We start from the raw sequence: 21071 nt of genomic DNA, 5'->3' as shown, positions 1-21071 counted from the left end.
TGTTGTAACTTATTTTTTCTTTATTTTAAATTTTCGTTGCAATTTATTGGGTTGAAGCACCTAACTTCTGCATGAACTGAAATGAGGAGCTGATTTCTTTTTATGGAGGCATGGCCCACTAGGTATTCAGAAACTCCTCCCACTGCAGAAACCAGGAAAGGCTGGATAAAAATAAATCCAACTGCTTTGAAATGCAGAGCTGTGCTCACAACAAAGTAAGGAAACTCCCAAGGGTTAAAAATAAAGAAAGAATAGAAATTCACCTGGTTGCTTTACAGGAACGGGGCAGGAAGCAGGTGAGGCACACCTATCTTGATGAGCAATAACCAGGGGGGTTAGATTTCAAGGTCACAGGAAATAAGGCCTTAGGGCATGCAGGAGGATGTGATGACATTTCTCCCCCTTCCTCCCTCCCAAAAGCCCTTGATTGGCTATATCAAGGGAAATTGTAGGAAAGGGAAATGTGAAAGGGAATGTGAAACATTCACTCATCAGCAGAGATAATCAGTGATTTCTCCTGGGCTCATGGTGAGAAAAACTCTTCTCTTAAAAATAATAACCCTGAGATTTATTTCATGAAGGTTTGGAGTTTGATTTTATTATGCATGAGATCCCCAAAGGAGAAAATTAGCAACAACAGAAACAGCCCCAGTCTGATATCACTCCTGGGATTTCTAAAACTTTCTGCAAGGGACATATTTTAATTCAGGACACTCAGGGTTTTCATTGCTAAAGACCCACTGAGCACAAACTCACAATCTAAATTTTAAAAATCACAAAAGAACAATCTATAATACCATGTGCACAAGTCAGCAGAAAATATAGACTCAGAACCTAGAAAAATAGGATACTGGGGACAAAATTAGCATACTTGGGATGACTAATGCCGTAAGAGAAAGCAGAAAGTAAGCTCAATATTGTTACAAAAAGACCATGTACATTCTAATAATGAAAACCATGTCTGTTGGAAATAAAAGTTTCAGGGGCAAGTTAAAATAAGGAGTTAAGCTGGATGTATCCAAAATGAGAACTTTGAGCAGTTACTAAAGATGGGTTCACTTGATTTAATATCATTTCCCACAGAAGAAGCACCTGTCCCAGCATCACCCAAGGAGGATGCCCCTGTCTGGGAACAGAAGGAAGATCAAATCACAGTGGAGATGAGATGACCCTAATACTTCACAGAAGTTTCCTACAATTCCGTCACTGGCAGTATTGCTAATACTCTAGAGGAGAGAGACTTAGAGGTTAAAAAAAAACCCAAAATTATAGTTTTCCTGCAATTATAGCTATAAACTAATTGCAGGTTGTTTTTATAAATATATATGTCACACATTAAAAAGATTCCACAGTGTGGCAGAGGCCACTCAAGTTCCACAGTATCAACTTCCTTTCCTTCTCAAGCAATAAAAACCTTGAGTTTTGTCTGGGCACTAAGCCATGCTGAAGAATGAGTTTATTCTTGAGATATAATTCTGAATAATAGGATTGCACAGAAATGATGTGTGAAATCTCCAGGGATGTAGCATCCGCCTTCTGCCTCCTCACGGGTGGTAAGAAATGTTGGGTCATGAAGACCAGAGAATTAACAAGGCGCGACGCGGGGACCAGGAGAAAGGAGCCTGGTGCATGGTAATCTTGTGGAACAGACACAGCAGGTCAGATTTTATGTGAGAAAGAAGTCCCACGTTTGGACGAATCTGTAGAGCAGAATTCTATTACTGGAAGTGCAAGGTTGCCTTTGTTAGAACCTAAAATTGATGTCATTGCCTTAGAGGAAACATACTGCTAGCAGGTGGCAGAGACACAGATCATGGTGGCTGGAAAGCTAGTGAAGCTTGTCATGCACCAACAAGACATCCGGGGACACTGTCTGCTGCAGGATCCTGGTTGCAGAACACATGCCATCACTGCCATCACCACCATTCAGGGAAATGATCAGAAGATCCAGGACGCCACTGTGTTCCAGCAGCTGCTTGAGATGAAGAGAGACCAATTAAGACTAGAGCCACCAGACATTAACCAAAACTGGAAGGACCTCAGCTCTGCTACGCCACATTCTGTCTTGAAGAAGACACTCACTTATTTGCAGACAACTGAGTTGACTAAGGGTCCTCCTGGGATGTTTTAAGGCTGATAAATTCAGCCTCTACCCCAAACTGAGACAGTGACCAGAGGCAGCTCAGGGAAGGCTGCAAGGGCAAAAGATCATAGGTTGTTCTCACCCTCCTTGAATAAGGCATTTCCTGTTAGGTACCACTCAAGGTAAAGAACCTCCCTACCGATGCAGGAGACCTAACAGATATGGGTTCGATCCCTGGGTCGGGAAGATCCCTGGAGGAGGAAATGCCAACCCACTCCAGTATTCCTTCCTGTAGAATCCTATGGGCAGAGGAGCCTGGAGGGCGATAGGATTGCAAAGAGTCGAACATGACTGAAGCAACTTAGCATGCAGCACGCATGTCAGACAATGGGAGACCAGAAAAAGGAAATTTCCTTATGTTCTTTAGTCACTCAGTTGTGTCTGACTCTTTGAGACCCTATGGTCTGTAGTCCACAAGGCTCCTCTGTCCATGGGATTCTCCAGGCTAGAATACAGAAGTGGGTTGCCATTTCCTTCTCCAGGGGATCTTCCTGATCCAGGGATCAGACCTGTGTCTCCTGCATTAGCACGCAGATTCTTAACCAACTGTGCCACCTTGGAAGCTTCTTTCTTTAAGACACCCTCAAAGTAGTCACCATTTATTTGAAAAGAATTTTGGCAGAGCACAGAGGTAAGGAAATAAAAATGCTGAATTTTAAGGTTGAAAAGGATGTTGTCAAGGCAGCCGCAAGAGGAGCTTGCGTACAAAAGTGATCGGTGACCCACTGTTAACCTGCTGGGGGCTGGGCTCGCCCCAGCTGGACGGCACAGGCTAAGAGACCAGCAAGGCTCTCCCAGGAGACAAAGCCACGGAAGAAAGGGATCAGGATCTCCTTCCAGAGGCCTCTGCCCAGTATGGCCAGAAAAAGGGACCAAGACGCTGACTCCACTACCTGGCCAGGAACTCTTCAAAGGGATTTGCTTACTAGTAACAAACAGCTTTCCTCCCTTATGGAAGAAAGTGAACAGAAACTAAAGAGTCTCGATGAAGGTGAAAGACGAGAGTAAAAAAGCTGGCTTAAAACTCAACACTCAAAAATCTAAAATAATGGTATCCAGTTCCATCATTTCATGGCAAATAGATGGGGAAACAGCAGAAACAGTGACAGATTTTATTTTCTTGGGCTCCAAAATCACTGCAGATGGTGACTGCATCCATGAAATGAAAAGATGCTTGCTCCTTGGAAGAAAAGCTATGACAAACCTGGACAGCATATTAAAAAATAGACATATTACTTTACTGACAAAGGTCCACATAATCAAAGCTATGCTTTTTCCAGTAGTCAAGTATGGATGTGAGAGTTGGAACATACGAAGGCTGAGTGCCAAAGAATTGATGCTTTTGAACTGTGGTGTTGGAGATTCTTGAGAGTCCTTTGGAGAGCAAAAATATCAAACCAGTCATTCCTAAAGGAAATCAATCCTGAATACTCATTGGAAGAACTGATGCTGAAGCTCCAATATTTTGGTCTCCTGATGTGAAGAGCCGACTCACTGGAAAAGATCCTGATGCTGGGAAAGATTGAAGGCAGGAGGAGAAGGGGACGACAGAGGACGAGATGGTTGGATGGCATCACCGACTCAATGGACATGAGTTTGAGCAAGCTCCGGGAGACAGTGAAGGACAGGGAAGCCTGGCGTGCTGCAGTCCCTGGGGTCAAGAAGAGGCGGACACAGTTGAGCGACTGAGCAGCAACAGCGAAGAACCAGTAGCTGCTGCTGGACTTCCATTGAGAGATTTGTTCCCTGATTGAAGCTTTTTGTTTCTACTTTACCATTGCATACTGAATACAATGGATGGGCAGAAATTCATCTTTTTATTTATACTTGCTAGACTGAGGGGCCCACACCTGGACTTGGTGGAGGCAGCACATGTTTGGAGGAGAAAGTGAAATGAAAGTGAAAGTTGCTCAGTCGTGTCCAACTCTTTGAACCCCATGGACAAGACAGTCCATGGAATTCTCCAGGCCAGAATACTGGAGTGAGTGGCCTTTCCCCCAACCCAGGGATCAAACTCAGGTCTCCCACATTGCAGGCAGGTTCTTTACCAACTGAGCCACAAGGGAAGCCCAAGAATATTTGGAGGTGAACACAGTGACAATATGGGATCATCCACCTGGGGTAGGGGTTGGTATGTCCTTCATGAAAAGATGATTGCGTGTGTGTGCTAAATCGCTTCAGTCGTGTTTGACTCTTCACGGCCCCATGGACTGTAGCCCGCCAGGCTCCTCTGTCCATGGAGGTTCTCCAGGCAAGAATACTGGAGTGGGTTGCCTTGCCCTCCTCCAGGGGATCTTCCCAACCCAGGGATCAAACCCACGTCTTTTGCATCTCCTACATTGGCAGGTGGGTTCTTGTACCACTAGCTCCGCCTGGGAAGCCCGAGAAGTTGATTAGGCATAGATGTTTGGATGGCCAGAAAGGCCAAGCAAGGCAAAACTAACACAAAAAGCAATAGCTGTTGTTTCATCAACAGTGCATAATTCCATATACTATATTTAGCTTGGCACATGGATCCCCAGAATCAAGATCTGACCTTGTTATGAAGTTCCAGCCAAGGTCATGTGTATGTGGGCTCCAGGGCATGTCCCCATGGGAAAGAGTATGCTTTCCCTTTCTCTTCCCCTCCTTTCTTTCATGGCTGCATTTTTGGGGTGATGGTTAACAATGCTGGTTCATGAAGACATAAGAAGCCCACCAGGGGTGGCCCTGGAGAGGAGCCAGGCCCCAAGAGGAATTTAGAAAGCACTGTATCATCATTGCCCTGATTTTTCCTTTGCCTCCAGTGTTTAAGCCCCTGTTATTTTGGGTCTCTGTCATCTGAAGCTCAATGAAATCCTTATTACCACATGTGGCTAGGTTAAGTCTTTCTTGAATAATTTTTTCATGGTGTTTGTACAATGTGTTGTTAAGAGATCCAAGTAAAACTATGAAATATCTGAAAATAGAGGACTAAGTTCAAATAGGTAGCCAAACAATTATTATGGACATGTGTGCGCCTGTGCATATACACGTCCATTGGAAGGTGAAGCCGCGAGGGGCGAACTACAGCCTTTCCTGTAAGGAATTAATGGGAAGAGTGGAGCTCAGTGCCGGGGTGGGGGGACTGGTTTATGGGCCAGGAGGCTGAGCATCAGATGTCGCTGTGTCCCCAGCTGGCTCTGTGAATCCGAGAGGGACACATAATCACTCCAGCCCTCAGCGTCTTCATCTGTGGGATGAAGTTCAAGATCAACGATCTTGAAAATCCCTTTTGGCTCTCAAATCTTATCTTGATATTAACAAAGTCATATTAATTTTGCAGTTGCCTAATCTGCAATTATACATTCTTGCCTTCAACTCCATCTGTTTGCCGACCTCGGGAATGGCAGCCATTAAACAGGGAACAAAAATGCTTAGAAGTGAAGTTTGCCGCTTTTGTTACGAAAGAAAATGAAAGTGCTGAGCGTGTTCTGTCAGTTCAAATTAACATTTGGATGCAGGAAGACCGTGATGCTTGTGTGCCAAAGACTGGGAGCAATCTCTTCACTCTGCTGCTGCGTTCAGTTATTTCCCCCCCCCAGAATTGCTGGGGGGTGGAGAGGGAGAAAGAAAAGTCATGCTTTGAAACCAAAGGAGATGCTTTTTCCTTTTAATTAAAATATTGGGGTGACCAAAAAGTTGTTCGGGTTGGTGCTTAAGCTGTTAGGAAAAATTGGAATGAACACACTCCTTTGTGGCCAACACACTACTTCAGAGAACATCTAGATTTCCTGCCTGTTTTTCTAGATAAAGGGAACTGGGAGGCCCTGATGCCCTTAAGGTTTGGCCAGGGCACTGAGATTTGTAAGTGGCTTGCTCTTTGTCATACTTATCTGGCTACTTACCCCGAGGGGGAGTCACCTGGGCAGGTACGTTGTGCTCCAGTTATTTCTAGACAGGTCCAGTCAGCCTCATCCCAGTCTTGGAGCTATAAGATCTGTTGCTGCCTAGATTGCTAATGCCTTTTGTGAAATAAGTAACCTACAACTCTTTGGTCTCCAATCTCTAAGGAATACCTTGACAGGCAAGGGCTTCTTATGGAGAATCACAACTCAGAGTAAGCTACATCTTTTGTGATTTGGACAAAATTCAGGACTTGTCTTAAAATGTAGATTTTCCTTAAATTTGGAAAGTGGGCAAAATGAGCTCCTGTACCATACACATGATTTCCCCACACTAGGCCATGTTATACTCTGAATTTGAGCAAATCCTTATTATTTTTGTCACATTCAAAAATTGTTGGCAATAATCTAATGCAGCACTAGACTCATTCATTTTGCTTTCATTCTACAAGAAAATAGTTTTGAACTTCTTGTAACATAAGCCACTACGCTGGGCACTGTGAATACCAAGAAGATAAAATCTGGTTCAGGTTTGAAGAGCTGATGTTCCTGAAAACAAAATTCCTGAGAATAAAGACTGCCAGGGGAAGGAGCTGATAGGGGTTTAGTCATAAGAATCGTAAGATTTTACAGCAAATCTGATTTACCCACAGAAGATAAGATGCAGGCTGTGTGATGCTAAGATTCCTGTAGGCTATCATTCTCAAGGGGTGGTACCCAGACCCACAGGATCAGTATCACCTGGAGGCAGGTTAAAGATGCCACCCTGGACCTGGCCCAGGACCTACTGAGTAAGACCCTTGGGAGGGTGTTGAGCACCAGTTTGATTTTTAACAAAGTCTCCCAATGTTTTTGAGGCATGTTCAAACTTGAGCACCACTGGGATCAACCACCTGGGAGCCAAAGATGCATCTCCATCTGCTTTTGTAGATGATGTGCTGTTATTCAGTTGCTAAATTGTGTTCCACTCTCTGCAACCTGAAGAACTGCAGCACACCAGGCTTCCTTGTCCTTCCCTACCTCCTGGAGTTTGCTCAAACTCAATGTCCATTGAGTTGGTGATGCCATCCAACCATCTCATCTTCTATTCCCCCCTTCTCCTCTTGCCCTCCAATTTCCCAGCATCAGGGTCTTTTCCAACAAGTCGACTCTTTGCATCAGGTGGCTGAAGGTATTGGAGCTTCAGCTTCAGCATCAGTCCTTCCAATGAATATTCAGGGTTGCCTTTCTTTAGGACTGCCTGATTTGATCTCCTTGCTGTTCAAGGGACTCTCAAGAGTCTTCTCCAGCACCACAGTTCAAAAGCATCAATTCTTTGGTGCTCAGCCTTCTTTATTGTCCACTTCTCACGTCAGTACATGACTACTGAAAAAACCATAGTTTTGACTATATGGACCTTCGTTGGCAAAGCGAAGTCTCTGCTTTTCAGTAAGTGTTACTGGAACACAATTCATTTATCTGTTGTCTAGAGTTACAACAGAGACCCCATGGCTCACAAAGCCTAAATATTTACTACTGGGCCTTTACAGGAAAAACTCACCAACCTCTGGTCTGGTACCTAGCAGAGTTGGGGAGATGATCCGGCCTCTGAGGACAGCTGTCTGAACCCCATCTCTGCCTCCTTCTTGTCTGATGTTGGGGGAGATTACTTCACCTCTCTGTGGCTCGGTGTTCTCATCCATAAAGTGGTTGTAATAATAGTTGTAATAATAGTTTCTAACAATAAGAGTTTTTGTGAGGGCTCAACAGGTCAGAGTACTTCTCTCGGGGCTCAGGGATTAAGAACCTGCTTGCCGATGCAGGAGACAAGAGTTTGATCCCTGGGTTGGGAAGATCCCCTGGAGAAGGAAATGGCAATCAGTCCAGTATTCTTGCCTGGGAAATCCTATGAACAGAGGAGCCTGGCAGACTATAGTCCATGGGGGTAGAAAAGAGTCGAACGTGAGTTAGCAGCTAAACAACAAAACCAACAGATTAATCATTTAAACCTTTTAGACCAGAGCGTGGTAAGTAGGAAAAACTCTACACATGTCAGCTATTGATACATGAAAGACACTTTGCATTAATAATACACTACCCTGGGGACTTCTTGAGCCTCCGATGTCTGTGACTTCACCTGTGCAGACAGCATGGATGGGTGAATCGCATGCCGTGCACGAGGCTGTGGGGCACAGAAGAGAAGGCAATCTTGCCTACTCAGAGAGGGGAGCAGCATGAGCTTGGTGGAGGCTGGCAGGGGTGGTATCATCTTTCCGGGAGCAAGGTACCTGCAGGCCATTTCCTCACCTACCGTAGCGCCTGGCGTGTCTCCCTGTGGTGAGCAGGCATGATATCATCTCCTGGGGGGCAGGGAAAGGTGAAATGAATATTATTGCAGCTCCTGTGCTTATGTGATTAAAGAATCATGTCTGTGCTGGTCGAGCTGAGAAGTTAGGCTAGAGGGAGGGTAAACAGGGTCAGAGAGATCTTGGTGCTACTCAGCGGGGAACCCGGTCTCATTTCATGTCCCTAAGAAGTTGCTTTCACTCATGCACAAAGCTGCAAAATCTGATCCTTGTGGAAGAGAAAAATATGTATATGTTTGTGTGTGAGAGACAGACAGAGACAGAAAGAGATAAGACAGAGGCTCCCATAATATAAGCAATCTCTAAAGTAATAATCTTGCAGGATATATTATCGATGAGCCAAAATATTTTATAGTAGATATTTTAATGATATTTTAATGACTCTTTTGGGCAAGATGAGCAAATACTAAGAATCTGTTTTGATTACACAAGATTTTAAACAGAAAAACATGTTCTTGATGCAGTTTAGAATGGAAGGAGTTGCTATACAGGCTGCTCAGTGCAAGAATTCTAGAAGCTTAGGAATGGATAGAAAAACACTCCCAATAGGGGCACTCCAGCCTTTGTTCTGCTGGAACATTTCTTCCTTGGGACAATCAGAACCACTCATGCTTTAGAGGTAGGTGAGGTTTTGTACTGACAATAACCCAAGTCAGTACAGATTGTGTTTCAGACTCACCCGGGGAGATTTTTCAAAAATCACAGGTCTGGACTCAGCCCCTAGAGACTTATTCACTGGGTTGATGGTCAGCCTGGGCTTGGACTTGTTTACAGACTTCCCGGTTATTTCTCATTAGTCACACGGGTTAAGGGTGGTGATGACCAGTTCTTTCTAGAAAAGATACTGCAGATTAGCATCAAATTCCATTGTATATGGCTATTCAGGTTTACTCTGTTGAAACTTGCTTGAGAAGTTTAGTGGAAAAAGGGTGGTGTTTGGGGGCCAGCCATTCTGGGTTCCTCTGGCTATTAGTCTGTGAATGTCTTCTTAGAGGTTCACTCTCGCTGAACCACATTTTCAAACCCTGTAAAATGAAGAAGATGGTGCCCTTTCCTCACGGCTGTGGTCTCCTGACCTGCCTGTGTGACCCTGCCTCCTTCCCTGAAGACTCCTCTGGGGGATTTAACATCTATACTGATCACACATCTAAGATGCTGACCCTTCTGTTCCATGACCCATCTGTCCTCCCCCGCCTTCAACAACCACTAATTTTTCCACCTGGGCTCCCCATTGCCATGGAAACACCATAATGCAATGCATGTCCTCATCCTACCTTTACCCCACAACAATTTCTGCTTCCCTTTCAAGGGGACCCCTTGCAATGATTCCTTGACTGTATCTTGTCCTCCAGTCCACAGATACTGTGATTTCTGTCTGCACGTCCTCCTTAGTCGGTTTCCATTGCAGTACCACGCTTAAAGCCACATCCTTGTAAACATCTTCAGTTTTCCTGCTTTTCCCTTTTTCTATTGCGTGGGGAAACTGTTTCCTGGTTGGGTCTAATCATCAGCTTTCCTCATACCAGTGCCTGAGCTGCTGAACTTTGCAGGAGAAAATCCCACTGGCCTGGGGAAGGGGTTCGCGTTAGGATGACGACCACCAGCTTCATTCGTCTTTCAAGGCAGCATGGAGATCCCAGCAAGTTTGTCTTCCTGATTTTCAAGATGTCGATTTCACAGCTTCTCTTTTCTAAACTTTATACCTTCTTTCTCCCTGCAACCCGAACCTGCCATCATACCTCATTAGGAAAACAAAAGTTATCAGAAGGGCAGGCCTGCATCTGTACCAACAAAACTTCCACTCCTGCTGTGTCCACTCTCTCCCTGCACCTCTCTGCTATGACAAGGCGGAGACAAACTCCAGCTCTCTCCAAACAAATTCTATTGTCTCTTGTCTTTCCAAGACCTTCGTTCCTGGGATGATCTTGTTTCCTTTACTGCATAGGCAATGTCTCCCTGGCCATGAAGGTATTTCAATCAATATATTAACACGATTCGAATGACCCACTTTAAAAAAATAGCCCTCTGTGCTCATCTCTCTCCAGCTGCTACCAGCCCTTTTGTTCCTCTCCAGGACAAAACCGCTCTAATGAGCTCTCTTTGCCTACTTTCTGCACTTCCTTACTTCCCGTTAACCTTCTTTATTGAATGATGAAATCTTCTGAGCATACAGAAAAAGATAGTAATCTAATGAACACCCACCAAACCAGCTTTATACAATCTTAACCTTTCTCAGTATTTACCTTGTATCTTATTTTCTTAATGGAAAACAGATTCACAGATAAACACAGTGTCCTGTGTTTGTCTTTCCACCATCATGAATTTCATCATAAATGTAGTGTTTAGCATTTCTGTTGCTATTACACATACTGTGTATGTACCCATACACTATACAGATATTTGGGGTTTGAATACTTTATATAACCTGGCAGTATGTGGTGTGTTCTCTGCAACTTTGCCAACTGGGCTGTATGGAATGTACATTTTCAGCTTTATAAGAGTGGCCAAGCTGCTTTCCCAAGTGACTGCACCAATTTACACCTCTAAAGTTCCCCTTGTCCATATGTGATAACAGTTGGTATTGCCAGACTTTTTCATTATTGCCAATCTGATCCGTTTTCCATGGTGCCATGTTGCTTTAAATAAATTTCCATGATTATTAAGGAGGTTATTAGTCTACTCTTAGGTTTATTGGTCACTGAGCTTCCTGTTTCATTTTCACGTTTCCTTTGCTTCCTCTTCATTGGATGGTTAGGAGTTAGAGAATATATATTTTCTGTCTACCATCTTTTGTCATTTGTAGGAACTAAAAATCTTCCCAGGCTTTGGCTTGCTTTTAAGTTGTATTTTGTTATTTGGAAGTTCCAAACTTTAAGGTTGTTTGCAGTATTGACTTTTTTTTTTTAAAGACTGGTCTTTGTATCTTGAGAACTGCCTTCCTTATCCAGAGGTCATATAGATAGATACATGTTTTCTAAACGTTTTAATGTTTTGTTCCTCAGTTTAGCTTTAATCTACTTTGAAGTTATTGGTATGAATGGCTTGAGGGAAGTATCTGATTCAGTGTTTATTGCATCAAGTACTCAATTGTCTTTGGAAAAGGCAATAGCACTCCACTCCAGTACTCTCGCCTGGAAAATCCCATGGATAGAGGAGCCTGGTAGGCTGCAGTCCATGGGGTCGCTAAGAGTTGGACGCAACTGAGCGACTTCACTTTCACTTTTCACTTTCATGCATTGGAGAAGGAAATGGCAACCCACTCCAGTGTTCTTGCCTGGAGAATCCCAGGGACGGGGGAGCCTGGTGGGCTGCCGTCTATGGGGTCGCACAGAGTCGGACACGAGTGAAGTGACTTAGCAGCAGTGGCAGCAGTCAATTGTCTTAAACACACTTGAGCACCACCTCTGCCCATGGAGCCCCTTGGTCACACGTCCAGGATGGTGTATGTTGGGTCTGTTTATGGGCCCTCTGTTGGTTGTTCTTTTTGTCTCTCCCCTGACAGTGCATCATTGCCGTAATTGTTACAACTTTATGAACAGGATTGGTAGTTTATAATTCCACCTTTTTTGTTCATTGTCTACAGAAATTTCTTAACCACTCCTAAACGTTTGCTCATCTTGCAAGATCCATTGTAAGATCTACCCAAGTTTCATACAGCCAGCCTCATTGGACCTGCATTGTATTTAAGGATAATTTCGGGGAGCACGGACATTTCAAAACAAATATATCATGCTCAAGATATTATATACTCAATCAGTCTACTTATAAATGTGATAGAGAATTACCTTATTGAGGACTTCTTTGGGTGCTAAATTGCTTCAGCCGTGTCTGACTCTGTGATCCCACAGACTGTAGTCCTCCAGATTCCTCTGTCCACGGGATTCTCCAGACAAGAATACTGGAGTGGGCTGCCATTTCCTTCTCCATAGGACTTCTTTAGGACCTTTAAATTTAGTTTTATAAGTTTTCCACAAAGGTCCAACATATTGTTTGCTGACATTATTCTTAGGTAACAAATCAATGTTTTTGATTATTGTTATCTTAAAAATCATATTTTCTCATATTTGCTGCTGGCTTATGGGAACACAATTGATTTGTGTGTTGAGATTCTATCTAGCAACCTTGCAGAACTTTCTTTTCATTCTACTTCTTTATCTGCAGATGTTCTTAAGTGGTTTTACTGGAGACACTTGTACAATCTGCAATTTAAAGTTTGTTCCTCCCTTTTCAACAACTGTTTCTGTGTTGACATGTGCACACTTGTCTTGATCTTCTCTTTCAAGTAAATAGTTCTAACTTTTCACAATGAAGTGTCAAGTATTTTGTTAATTTTCTTTGTAGACAGTCTGTTAGGTAAATTCCTTTTTGTTACTAATCTAATAGCTAACAGCTTTTGTGCTTTTTTAAAAATAAAAATACATGCTGGATTTTATCAAAGCATATTATGTGGTTACTGAAATTGTTACCCCATCCAAGCTCACTCTACTATCTTCTTTCCTGCCATCCACAGGTGGACAGGATTCTGATAAAAGACACTTTGACTTAACAGTTAGGCAGAGGGGCAGGATTCTCTGAGGCAGGTTATTTAGGTATGATTATAATAACAAAAGCAATGGAAAGCAATTCCAAGAAATAGTTTCAGCATGGAGTCAGAATTGGCTTTTCCCTGCAATAAAATGATCATATGGCTTTTCTTTTTTATTTACTTGCTGAGGTGATTTATATATTTTCTAATGATAAAACATTCTTGAATTTTGGGGGGGGTTGGGCTACAATTTTCATATTCACCAGGATAACTTTCACAGAATGGGGTAAATTGTGCCTTGAATATTCAGTAGAGTTCTCTTCGAAAACCTTGCAGACCTGTTTGCTCTTCTAGTCAAAGTGTGTGCTGATTCAGTTTCTTTAATGGTCGTAATTGTTATTGGATTTTCATTTCTTCTTCAATTTTCTAAAGCCAAATTTCCCTACTGAGTTACATATCTTTTCAGAGGTTTGTCTGTTTTGTTAACCTTTCACGATTTTTTTTAAAAACAGCTTTGGTATTTCCCATTCTTTCCACTGTATCTTTATAGCATATTTCATTAAAATGTGATATTAACTACATTATTTCCCTTGCTTTATTCTTTTTCTGCGTTTTTGAGTTAGACATCTACCTTGTTAATTTCGGTCTTTCTTAGAGTTCTCATCACAAAGCGGTACTTTTTTCTTTCTTTAATTTTGTATCTGTATGAAATGATGGATGTTCACTAAACTTATTGGGAAAATCTTCTTATGATACAAGTCAAATCATTATGCTGTACACCTTAAACTTATATAGTGCTGCAGGTCAATTACATCTCAATAAAGTTGGAAGAGAAAAGTTTTACTACTTCCTTCTTAATATAAGTACTTAAGGCTAAATTTCCCTGTAAATATAACTTTAACTAAATCACATTTTATATGTTGAATCTTTATACAACATATATGTTTCTCTGATTTCCATTATTCCTTCTTTGTCACATTATTAAAAATATGGCTTAAAGCCAACAAATGTGAAGTTTTCTAAATTATTTTTTAAATTATTAATTTGTAACCCAGTTATGGTACTAATTATTCAGAATTAATTGAGGCTTGCTTTGTGGCCCCAGACTTGATTAATTTTTGTAATTCTTGCATGAGTGTTTGATATATCCATACCATATCAGAATAACCTTGATAACTGCTTTTCTCAGAATATCTAAATTCATACTATTTTTCTCCTTGTGAATTCATCAATTAGTGAGAGAAATGTGCACTATCAATGATTGGGTATTTGTCAGTTTTCCCTACAATTCTGATTTTTACTTTTTATATTTTTAAACTCTTTTGTTAGTTGTATATGTATTTCTATTTCCTAATGAACTGAACTTTTTTTAGGGGGTGAATATTTTTACCAAAAAAGATTTTAATCTAAAAATTTGTTTCTAATATTAGTATTTGTAAACTAGCTTTATTGGGACTGATGTTTGTCTGGTGTATATTTTTTTCCTTTGTTGCTATGTGCTTTATGATATAATTAGATTTTATGTATTTACTTAATTTCTTCTAGTTTTTCTCTTGCACAATTTTTTTCTTTCCATTTCCAGTCCTCTACTGGATTGACCAATCTGTCTTTATTTCATCTTTTTTCCTCTCTACTGTTTCAGAAGATTGTGGCTATTCTTTTGCAATTACTATCTTTGATATTTTAACAAGTGTTAACTTCTAAAGTTAAATGTTTCTTCTTTTTTCCTGGAATCGCTCTTCCCACATTTTTTTTATTACTCACTACTCATCCTTCCAAAGTTAGCCCAAAGGCCACCTCCTCAACGATGCCTGTTCTGACTCCCCAGACTAAAGCAGACACCACCAAACTTGTCTTTCATAGCACTTACCGGGGCATACGCCAACATACTTGTGAAATCAGTCATCGACCCCTGCCTTCCTTAGCTCCTGTAAGGGCTGTAATGCATGAAAGGGTAGGCATTGGCTGTGCCGCCCAGTGCCAGAACAACATGCCAGGCAACAAACGACGTTGAAGGCAGGAAGGCAATAGTGGGAGGAGAGAGAAGAGGGCACGGGTGGTGATGCTGAGAGATGAACCCAGAGGGGTGCTGACTCTGGGAGAGTCTCACACTTTTGTCAGTTAGGAATCACATCCTCCTGCGAAAACCAGAACAGAGACAATGATGGACAAAAAGGGAGGTTCATTTCTTTTTCATGTTATGAAGTCTGGAGGCAGAAATCCTGGCTTAATAAGGGGGCTCCATAAAGTCAAGAGGGACTCAGACATTTTTTTCTCCCCCAGCTCTATTATCCTTGCTGGCTGTATGCTAAGTTGCTTCAGTCATTTTGGATTCTTTGTGGCCCTATGGACTACGTCCTGCCAGGCTCCCCCGTCCATGGGATTCTCCAGGCAAGAGTACTGGAGTGGGTTGCCATTCCTTCTCCAGGGGATCTTTCCCACCCAGGGATCGAACCTGCATCTCTTAGGTCTCCTGCACTGCAGGTGGATTCTTTACCACTGAGCCACCAGGGAAGCCCTTACTATCCTTGGTTCATGGCTTAAATCCTGAGATTACGAGTCCAAGATGGTAGCTGGCATTTCAACCATTACAATCAAGTTCGAGGCAGGAATGTGGAAGTGGGAGGGAAGGGCAAGGAAGAGCATGCCCAGTTAGTTGTTGCCCCTTTTAGGAAGACTTTCTTGGCATTTCATGGACTTTATATTTTATTCATCATGGCTAAGTTCCATGGTCAAACCTAGATGCAAGAAAAAAAAATTTTTTTCAAAGCCAGGATGATTGCAATTTAAATATAACTGGGGGGGGGGGGGTCCTGTGTTATTAAGGCTGATGGGAGTGGGGGTGGTGTTTGTAGGTGATCACTGCGGTACAGTGATGCAGACTAGGGGTGACAGGGAGACCGGTAAGAGGAGGGGTTGGTATTTTGGGCGAGAGAAGTTGACATTCTGAATTAAGGCAACAACATGGGAACGGAAAGGAGGGTCTGAAATGAGATTTGACAGACGCTGCGACGGAGTTCTTAACAGCTCATCTTCTCACTGCGTTGCTCCAGGAGACACTTTGCCTATTGGTTTAATTTCACTTAGTAGAGAGGCTTTTCACTGAACTCAAGGTCATTACGAGTTGATCTCCCTGGTAAATGCTGGAATAAACGAATACTTATTTGTGTTTCTAAATACATGCAGGATGAGTACTCTCTTCAAAGATGTTTTTCCAAATGTACTTATTTCCTCTCAAAGCTCTATTTCCAAAGACAGATGAATATAGAGGACAATGATTAATAAGTACAAACATAATTTTTTAAAAAAGTACAGTCATTCTTTGCGTATAGATACTCAAGATAAATATAAGGTTCAATGTCAGAAAATGACACTCAGGAATGCTTTATCTCCATGTTGCAAACCATTTGCATTTCCTATAGCTATTCCCAAAATCTTCTAAATTTTGTATTTTTTTCCCTCTCCCCATATGATACTTATAAAAAGATGACTTGAGGTATTTTGAGCACACCGATTTTATTTTAAGGAAACTGGGATGCTAGAAAAATACATACATCTAGACATTTAACCATCAACACCAGAAAAAATACTTTCAGATTTCTAGAATACTTTGTTCTTCTGGATACACAGTTGAAGTTAAAACACATCTTTTATTAATAGGCCCTTATTAAAAGTGAGATTAATTGCTAAGATTATGTGAGATTAATTTTCCTAAGTAAAAAATAAGGAGCATTTCATACTGAATATGCGCTCGGGTTGCTGTACCCTTTAGTTCTTGCTAAGGTTCTTGGTGGGTAGGATTTAGGCAGGCTGCTCCTTCGAATGTGGCTGTGAGGGGTGGGAAGGTGGTTTTCACCTGTGAAGTGAGCTTAAGAGAGATCACAGGTGAGTTGAGCTCACCTGGATGGAGCAAGGGCCACGTTGCTCTGTGCTGACCTGCACTGAACTACCGGCATTGGCGAAGCACGTTCCCTTGACCAGACGTGGGAAGCTCAGAGCAGTTTCTGGATGCAGCGGGGTGGAAACCGAGATGCAAGGGAAGGGGCTGTGGTGATGTGCAACGCACAGGCTGGCAGAGGCCTGCTGCCCACCTGGAGGACCAGGTCCTTCCATTTAAGGCCCAAGGAACCCGAACTTTGCCCCACGCTCATTCTCAGATGTGCCATAACTATTCTTTCTATTCTGTCCTAGTTTTGGAGCTGCTTTTTAGAATAAAGCTGCTATGCTTACCTCTGCCAGGGGAGTGGGCTGCTGCCCTAAAAGGGGAGTGAGCATTTCTTGGGTTTAAAAAAAAGAAAGCAAAAAAAAAAAAAAAAAAGCAAGAGTTTCTGGTGAAGCTCAAGGGATGTTATTAGGAGCTGACGGCTCCTTGAGCTCTCCTTCCTCGGCGACTCAGTCACCTGCGATTGTAATTGTGAGTCTTCCAAATATTTAAATTGCTGAACAAAAAACAGCACCAGGTAACTTTAGTGATGCATAAAACTTCCTATCTTTTTCTCAATGTCTGGCCATTTTAAGCAAAAAAAAAACTGATGGGGTTGATCAGATGATCTAGTCATTTTTTCAATTTCTCAATGCCATGGATCTAAAAGAAGCAAAACGGGGTGAAAAGAGAACACTTGTGGTTGGTGACTGTAACATGTTCCCTGTTGATCGGTAGGAAAATCCAGTTATGATGGAAACATCTAGAACCACAATTTCTATGCTGAGGTTTTTCATGATATGGATACAATCTCACTGCATTGTAAGCATCACAGACAGCAAGGTTTCCTGTTAAGGTCACTTCTGACCCACAGCAGCATGGCAGTCTCCTCTGGGGGATGTTCTCTGCCACCCTCTCCAGGCTCCTTTCAGCTGAGGTGGCAGTTTAACCATGAGGCTGAAATTCAAACACAAGGGAGGAAGGTAAAGACAAGACAAAATCAGTCATTTGTTTCAGAGATATGAGGGACCCCTCACATTCCCACCCAGAAACTGAGGTGAATCAGGAAATGGATGGCGTTTTTCAAATCACATGAATCAGCACCCCAGAATTCATCATTTTCACCAAGTGTTTGCCTGGTTTTCATTCCTTTATATTATGGCTCACCTAATACAGTTTAGGGAGAGCTCCGATTTCATGTTTAAAAGAAGATAACTAAACACTTTCGTTTTGAAATGATTCCCTCTACTTTTGACTGTGATGAGAAGCAGCTTAATGTCACATGGGCTTCAGCTAAGACTTATCAAAGGAAAAAAAAGAAACTCAGAAATCGCATTTGGGAAAAGAACACACCTGTGGATTCTTTTAAATGAGTTTTGTCGTAGACAGCCTACTTCCGTGCAGGGCCTCGGGTGAATATTTCACTTGTACCAGTTTCTTTTTCTGTGAATGTTTACAAAGGATGTATGTGCCAGCAGGTTTGTTTAAGCTCCTGGCAAGACCATAGCTCAGAAAAGTTCAGGAACTTTCTCCAGGTTGCAAGGTAAATCATGACTTCAGTTTAGTTCCATTTAGTTGTAAAGGTGCATCCTAAATTATTATTTGGTTTCTCCCGTTCCTCATTTTTATTATTCATTTATTTATAATTCATTATCACTAAAAATACACATTTTAACAACGCTTTGGTGTAGTCTGTAAGTACCTGTCAAAGTGCCGCTCTCTCGCACTCTAAATCACCACACACATACACATGGGCTCCCCTAGTTGCTCAGTCAGTAAAGAATCTGCCTGCAATGCAGGAGACCTGGGTTCAATTCCTGCATCGGGCAGGTCCCCTGGAGAATGGCTACCCATCCCAGTATTCTTGCCTGGAGAATCCCATGGATTGCCTGGTGGGCTACAGTCCATGGGGTCTCAAAGAGTTGGAAACGACGGCGTGACTAACACTTTCACTCCTTCCACAGACACATAAAATTATATAAAGTTAAATGTTATCAGCCCTCTTTGGGTGATACTTCTCCCCGCTCAGCCCTCTATATGCCTTTAAAAAAAAATTTATTTATTATTATTTTTTAATGCCTTTAACTGTAGTGTTGAGGGGCAGAGGAGGAGGAGGAGCAGTTAAACACGTCGGATTCTAGCTTCTGTCTCCCTCCGCCCTGGCAGCTGGAAGATCCAAGGTCCACAGAGCCACCCTTGAATGGTGTCAAGTGTGAGGCTGGCTTCTCCTTCCGCCCAGGAGCAGAGCAGCCTGGCGAGACCTTGGCCAGCCTCCGCCCTCCCCAGGAAGCACTCCTGGGTCTCCCTGCCACGTTGGCAGGAGAATCGGAATGTCGGGAATGGAGCTGGTGCCCCACGTGCCCTGCACAGAAGGAGACCTGTTAAAGCTTTTCCTGAAGGCCCCAGGAGTCCAGCAGCTGCCAGGTACCTGGCTGAGTGCCCCCAGCACAACCCGGGGAAGAAAGCATCTCAGACGTCCGCCCAGCTACTGATATTTCCTCCGGACATCTTAAGGAAATCCGAGTGAGGCCCTGAGTTGTACCTCCAACCGCTCCATCACCAGCCCTACAGAGGGACTGGAGATTTCAGGCTGGGCTGGGCTTCCACGGAAACCAGCGGGATTACTTTCATTTAATTCTTTTATTAAAAAAAAATGTCTAGAAAATAAAGATAAATCGATGTCAGTTTGTTTTTCTGTTGTCTTTCTCCTAGACCTATGTGGCGCCTGCGGGAGCTCTGACACTTCCAGCCAGCGATGGGTTGTCTTTATAGATGAACGCCACCTGGCTATTGTCACTGCAGTACCAGGGCCGCGGTGGGGCGTTCAGGAATTTCCTCACCCCAGCGAAGCTTGAAAGCCACGCTCTGAAGCCCAGCTGGAGAGAAAAGGGCCCAGAGAGACTGTCCCCAACCCCCATCCAGCAAGGCCAGGCGCAGCCCTTCAGGATTCCCTCCCAAAGTTTTGGAACGAAGTACCAACGCACCTTTTTTTTTCCCCCCAACGAATTCCAGGAGTCTTGAAAGGCACTCTGCTTTTCAACTACGAATCTTTTTCGCCTGAGTACTCGCTCAATCAAGGCGAAAGAACCGGCCGAAATGCAACAAGTAACATTTGCCCCATAACTGGACGAGACTGCTGTCCATCTGGGACATTATCCTCTCTTAATACGCAGCCCGGTTGCCTCCCGGGTTCGCCGAATTTGTTCGCTTCTCTAGTTCAACGCTGCAAAAATTGACCCCATCTAGCCGGGAGGCGCAACCAGCCACCACCCGCCCCCCCCCCCCCCCCCCACGCTCCTCCAAGAATCCGCAGCAACTTCCCTCGGTCTTTTGTGAAGTTTTCAGCGCTGAGCACACAAGAGGAACAGAATCACACACTCGGAGTCCAAAGGATCCCCGCGGCCCTTGCCCATCCCCACCCCCATCCCCCGGCCGGATTAGCCGGGGGGTGGGGGGCGCGCACGTACCTGGAGCTGAGGTCGCTGGAGTGGACGCGCCACGTCCCGAGGCTCGGCCCGCGCCGCCTGCTGCCCTTTATACCCCCCCCCACCCCAACCCCAACCCCCAGCAGCCACGTCGGAGCGGCGGGACAGGGGACAGGGGGCGGGGGAGCGACCGAAAGTTGCGAGGCGGGGGAGGGGGGCTCCCTGAAAGTCAACGCTCGGACGCCCTCGCCCTGAGCGGGCAGGAGTGGGGGCCTCCCCGGAGTCCAGGGGGGCGCCCCGGGAGCAGAGGAGGGGGGTCCAGTCCCGGGAAGGGGCGGTGTATGGGGAGGGGCCCGGGAGGTCAGGCTCGGGGTGGGGCGCTCGGGTTTCACCCGGGCCGGGAGGGGCAGGAGGCGGGGCGGAGGTGGGCGGGACCGGGGCGGGGCTAATCGAGCGTAGGCGGGGCCGGGGCGGGGTTAGGGGGCAGAGCTAACTGGACTGGGGCGGGGCCTGGGGCGGGGCGAAGCGGCCCCGCGCTCCCTGCCCGGGCTCCCCGCGCCGCTCTTCTCGCAGGGAAGGCAGCGCCAGCGGCTGCTGCTCTCCCTGCGGTGGCTCCCGCGCGCTGTGCTTCCCGCCGCGGGTGGGCTCCGCAGCCCCCTGCCGTCCGCGGCCCCGGGCCCAGCGGCGACCCGCCACCACCCTCCACCTCCTTTCGGCGTGGGGGCGCCCCGGCTCTTGTGGCTCCTCCCAGGGGCTCCCCTTTACCTTCTCCAACCGGCGGCTTCCCTGCGGAGCTGTCTGGAGCGCCCAACTTTGCCTCCTCCCCCGCCGCTCCCTCTGGGCGCGAA

At 44.4% G+C, this 21071-nt stretch overlaps 1 long non-coding RNA gene and 1 other non-coding gene across 2 annotated transcripts; both read right to left on the bottom strand.

The window, feature by feature from the left end:
• Positions 1 to 16375: 16375 nt before the first annotated feature.
• LOC139038232 (uncharacterized) lies at positions 16376 to 20609 on the bottom strand. The gene is made up of 2 exons (XR_011491171.1): positions 20266 to 20609; positions 16376 to 17755 (listed from the first exon to the last, which is right to left on the bottom strand). It is a non-coding gene; the product is annotated as an uncharacterized lncRNA (long non-coding RNA).
• Positions 17855 to 17924, bottom strand: LOC139038306 (small nucleolar RNA SNORD123). Its single transcript, XR_011491305.1, has one exon. It is a non-coding gene; the product is annotated as a small nucleolar RNA SNORD123 (small nucleolar RNA).
• Positions 20610 to 21071: the final 462 nt, after the last annotated feature.

This window comes from Odocoileus virginianus, chromosome 14, assembly GCF_023699985.2.
Source record: "Odocoileus virginianus isolate 20LAN1187 ecotype Illinois chromosome 14, Ovbor_1.2, whole genome shotgun sequence".
Taxonomy (NCBI): Eukaryota; Metazoa; Chordata; class Mammalia; order Artiodactyla; family Cervidae; genus Odocoileus; species Odocoileus virginianus.
The sequence above is the reverse complement of the archived record's forward strand: the minus strand, read 5'-3'. Positions and strand labels throughout refer to the sequence as shown.